Source organism: Pteropus medius, unplaced genomic scaffold (genome assembly GCF_902729225.1).
Source record: "Pteropus medius unplaced genomic scaffold, Ma_sr-lr_union100, whole genome shotgun sequence".
NCBI lineage: Eukaryota > Metazoa > Chordata > Mammalia > Chiroptera > Pteropodidae > Pteropus > Pteropus medius.
The window spans coordinates 1,385,709-1,391,587 of record NW_024355695.1 but is presented as its reverse complement, the minus strand read 5'-3'; the positions used below and the strand labels follow the sequence as shown (position 1 = coordinate 1,391,587).

Sequence of the window (5,879 nt, the reverse complement as noted above, 5' to 3'; positions counted from 1 at the left end):
TTTTACTACGAAGAGACAGTAATCAAAACCGCATGGTAATGGCACCAAAAGAGACACAGAGAACAGTGGAACAGAATCGAGAGTCCAGAAGTATACTCATATTTATATGGGCAAATAATTTTTGACAAAAATGTCAAAAACATACAGTGGAAAAAGGAAAGCCTCTTCAATAAATGGTACTGGGAAAACCAGAAAGCCACCTGCAAAAGAATGAAATTAGATTGTTTTCTATCATCACATACCAAAATTAATTCAAAATGTATTAAGGGCCTGAATATAAGACCTGAAATAACAAAATGCATACAAGAAAACATAGGTCCTATACTCAAGGACCTTGGACTTAAAGAGAATTTTATGAATTTTACCTTAAAAGAAAGGGAATTAAAAGCTAAAGTAAATAAATGGGACTACATCAAACTAAAAAGCTTCTACTCAGCAAAGGACATCATCAATAGGGTAAAGAGACAACCATTCGAATGGGAAAATATATTTGCAAGCAACGCCTTAGATAAGGGCCTAATATTCAAAATTTACAAAGAACTCATATGACTCAATAACAACAAAAAAACAAATGATCCAATCAAAAAATGGGCAGAGGATTGAAACAGACACTTCTCTCTAGAGGACATACAAATAGCCAACAAATATTTGCACAGATGCTCAACTTCGCTAGCTTTTAGGGTAATGTAAATCAAAACCACAATGAGATACCATCTCACACATGTTAGAATAGCTATAATCAACAGGACAAGTAATAACAAATGTTGGAGAGGATGCGGAGAAAAAGGAACCCTCATACCCTGCTAGTGGGACTGCAAATTGGTACAGCCACTATGGAAAACAGTATGGAGGTTCCTCAAAAAACTAAGAATTGATGTACCATATGATCCAGCAATCCCATTACTGGATATTTACCCCAAAGTCTTGAAAACCAATATCTGAAAAGATATTTGCACACCGATGTTCATAGCAGCATTATTCACAGTGGCCGGGACATGGAAGCAACCAAAGTGTTCTACAACATAAAATTGAATAATCACACAATAGAATATAGAGATGTCAAATTATAATGTACTCCTGAAAATTATATAATTTTATTAACCAATGTTACCCCAATAAACTTAATTTAAAAAAAATGGGTATACCAGAAGGAGAAGAGAGAAGAAAGTAGAGTATGTTTAAACATATAGTTAATGAAAATTTTCCAAACCTGTGAAAAGACCTGAATCTTCGAATCCAAGAAGCAAACAGAACACCCAATTATCGCAATTCAAAAAGGCTTTATCCAAGACACATTATATTAAAATTGTCGAAAACTAATGACAAAGAAAGTATTATCAAGGCAGCCATGGTAAAGATGACAGTTACCTTTAAAGAAAAAACCCTTTAGACTATCAATAGACTTCTCAGCACAAACCTTTCAAGCAAGGAAAGAGTGGATCCAAATATTCAAACTATTGAAAGAAAAAAAATTACCAACCAAGTATAATATATCTAGCGAAGCTTTTCCTTATATGTAAAGGAGAAATAAAGACCATTCCAAGCATACAAAACTGAGGGACTTCTCCACCACAAGACCTGCATTACAGGAAATACTGATGGGGGTAATTTTACCTGAAACAAAAGGACAAAAAAATACATAACTATAAGTAAGATGACTAGCAGGCAGACAGAAGCAAGGAAGTGCAACCCTTATTAAAAAGGTCGTTATAAGCTTAAATATTATATAATGTTAAAGGCCAAAAAATAAAACCATTCTAAAAAGAAAGGAAGATAACAACTTAGAAATGAAGGTTCAGGATATGTAGTGATAATTTGAGACAACACAAAACAGAAAAAGGGAGGGAGTAAACATCCAAATCCGTAAAGGATAATGGAGATAAGACATATGCAGAAGAAAATAGACTACTATCTATCCTATATCTATCTATATCTATATCTGAAGCTATATCTATATATCTAAATCTATATCTATATCTATATCCAAAACTATCTCTCTCTCTATCTCTATCTCTATCATCTCTACCTCTATATCATCTATATCTGTCTATATCTATATCTATATCATCTATATCTACCTTATGTCACAAATCTATATCCTTATCTATATCTGCCATCTATATCTATATCTATATCTATATCTATATCTATATCTATATCTATATCTATATCTATATCTATATCTATATCTATATCTATATCTATATCTATCATTTACATAAACTTAATGGTAACCACATTCCATAAATCCAGAACTGAGAAATAAATAGCATAAAACATGAGGGAACAGAAGAGAAAAAACAACACAAAACACCACCAAATTAACAGACAGAAAACTAGGACAAAGGAATAATGGAGACACTGAGCTACCACAAAACTAAAGATAAAAGGGATATAGGAAAACCTCATATTTTAACAATCACCCTAAATGTAAATGGAGTGAACTTATCAATAGAAAGGCAGAGAGTAGCAGATTGGATCAAAAAATAAAACCCAACTATATACTGCCTTTATGAGACACATCTCAGCCACTAAGACAACTATAGACTTAAAGTGAAAGAGGGGAAAATGATATTCCAAGCAAATGGTATCCAGAGAAAGCAGATGTAGCTGCACTTATAACTGACAAAATAAAATTCAAGATAAAAAAAGGTAAAGAGAGATAATGGTGGACATGATATAATGATAAAGGGAACCATACAACAAGAAGACCTAACACTTAATAATATCTATGTTTCTAGTGAGCAAGCGCCAAAATATATGAAGCAATGACTAACAGAACTAAAGGGAGAAACTAATAAAAACACAATTATAGTATGGGAACTAAATACTCCACTGTCAGTGACAGATCATCCAAACAAAAAATCAATAAGGAAATGACATCCTTAAATGATACATTAGACCAATTGGACATAATCAACATTTACTGGTCCTTCATACCAAAACAGCAGCTCATATGTTTTTCTCTAGTGCCCGTGGAACATTCTCAAGGAGAGACCATATGTTGGGACACAAAACTAGCCTCAACATATTTAAGAAGACTGAAATCATACTAAGCATATTTTCTGAATCATAATGCTTTGAAAATGGAGAGCAACTGTAAAATGAAAGCAGGAAGAACCACAAATATGTGGAGATTAAACAACATGCTACTGAAGAATGATTGGGCAAGAGAAGAAATAAAAGCAGAAATCAAATGACATAGAAACAAATGAGAATGAATGTACAACATATCAAAACTTTTGGAAGAGTGGGGAATATGGCACACTAGAAAAAAGCAGGGTTCATCTCCTCCCAGGTCCGCATTGAAATTACTATCAAATTAAAAATAATTGACATGGAGAATCACTTGAAGTCCAGGCGATCATAACACCTACATCTGATAACATAAAGGAGGCACATCGAAGTCGCGAGAACGCCCAGGCACAGAAGTTGAAGCAAAACTTAGGCTGTATTGGCTAGATAGACTTTGTCTCCCTGAGATCCTGCTTCCCCCAAGCCATAAAGTGCCTGCAGCCCATTGACAAGCAGACTCTTGTGCCCTATTTGGCTCTGGGGTTGTGCAGTCAGTGCAGGCAACAGACCTGGGCTAGCGCAGTGAGTGCATTTTGAGGAAAACGAGTGTGGACAGACTGCTGCTGCCTATACGAGCTGCAATATCTCTTGAGGAGATTGCAGGGGTCTGTATTGGCCTGAAGGCCCTTGATTCCCTGAGCTCCTGCACCATCAAATACACAAAGTGCCCACTGCACATTGATAGGCAGCTGCCCCTGCCCGGGGTTAGCGCATTTAGGACCAGGGTGGGTAGCAGATGAATTTGCTATGAATAGAAATATGTACAGGGATCCACAGAGGCAGCATTGGCATGCAAACTGACACTGCAGTGTCAGAGGGAAATTTACTTAATAAACCCAGGAGACTCCCACGGCCCCTACACCAACCAACATGCATACCACCCAGAAGCTCATCAAATTTCAGAGACTTTCGGGCAACTGACAGGCAGTGTCAGGCCTTGAAGAGCACTGGTCCCTCTGCTAAACTGCCATAGGTCAGGGATGGAGGATAACTGACTGCTGCTTACAGGGCTATCTCTTCTACTTACCTTTAGATCCAGCATAGGCAACAACCATCTGTGGATTGCTTTGTAGATCTCACCGGATATCCCTGAGCAATCAAAAGCAGCAGCTGAACTTGGCCTACAGGAAAGCCCCACCAAAGGGGCCACAAAACCAATGCATCTAGAGGCTGGCACCAGACCACAATGGAGCAACTCCCGACTAGTCCCAATAGTGATACACAGAAAGGCTGGTTTCAACAAGTACACAAGACTGAGAGGGTAAATCCCACTCAGTGGGGTCAACCCCCACATAACAACTCTTATCCTATGGGTGCAGACAATTCCCACAATTAGTCAACCCGAGCATTAAACCAATCGACTAATCTACTAACAACAATAAAAGCTTGGTGATGGCAGAAGATCACACACAACCCACGCAAATATGTCCAGAGCCACCGGCATAAGGGATCAGGGAGAGTGCGCCACTGGGCTACATAGGACACCTTCCGCATTAAGGCATCTGGCCAAGGCAGAGAAACAAAACAAATATTCCTGATGCTTAGAAATGAACAAAGAGAGGCTAATAAAATGAGAAGCCAAAGAAACACGCAACAAATGAAACACCAGGAGAAAACTCCAGAAAATAAGCTAAATGAAATGGAGGCAAGCAACTTACCAAAGACAGAGTTCAAAATAATGGTTACAAGGATGTTCAATGAACTTATGGGGAGAATGGATGAGCACAATGAGAACCTCAACAGCATAAAAAAGGACATAGAAACCATAGGAAAGGACCAGACAGAAATGAGGAATAGAATAACTGAAATGAAGAATGCACTAGAAGGATTCAACCGTATATTGGATGAAGCAGAAGATTGAATCAGCGAATTGGAAGATAATGCAGCAGAATACACCTAATCAAAACAATAAAAAGAAAAAAAAAGAATTTTTAAAAAATGAGGATAGTTTAGGATACCTCTGGGAAAATATGAAATGTAAAAATATCTAGATCATAGGAGTACCTGAAGAGGAAGAGAGAGAGCAAGGGATTGAGAATCTGTTTGAAGAAATAATGACAGAAAATTTCCCTAACCTGGCAAAGAAATTAGACATACAAGTTCAGGAAGCACAGAGTCCCAAATAAGAGGAATTCAAACAGACCTTCTCTAAGACACATCATAATTAAAATGAGAAAGGTCAAAGACAAAGAGAGAATTTTAAAAACAGCAAGAGAAAGGCAACTAATTACTTACAAGGGTACCCTCATAAGAATGTCTGCTGACTTTTCAATGGAAACTTTGCAGGCCAGAAGGGAATGGCAAGAAATATTTAAAGTTATGAAAAACAAGAATTTACAAACACAAATACTCTACCCAGCAAGGCTTTTGATTAAAATGGAAGGTGAGATAAAGAGCTTCCCAGACAGGAAAAAGCTTAAGGAATTCATCATCAATAGGCTAGTATTACAAGAAATGTTAAAGTGTTATCTGTAAAAAGAGAAGGAGTAAAAAGAAAATAGAGAAGGGGTAAAAAAATAACAAATATGAATAATAAAATGGCAGTAACAATGTACTTATCAGTAATCGCTTTAAATATAAACAAATTAAATACTCCGATCAAAAGTAGGGTAACCAAATGGATAAGAAAACAAGACCCATGCATATGCTGTCTACAAGAGACCCACTTCAGATTAAATGACACTCACAGACTGAAAGTAAAGGGATGAAAACAGATATTTTATGCAAACAGAAATGAAAAAAAAGTTGGGGTAGCAATACTTATATCAGATAAAATAGACATTAATACAAAGACTATCATAAGA

General features: G+C 36.6%; 1 pseudogene; it reads right to left on the bottom strand.

The window, feature by feature from the left end:
* Positions 1-4,130, bottom strand: part of LOC120599883 (nucleophosmin-like) — a 10,707-nt pseudogene extending 6,577 nt beyond the window's left edge.
* Between the last annotated feature and the right edge of the window lie 1,749 nt (positions 4,131-5,879).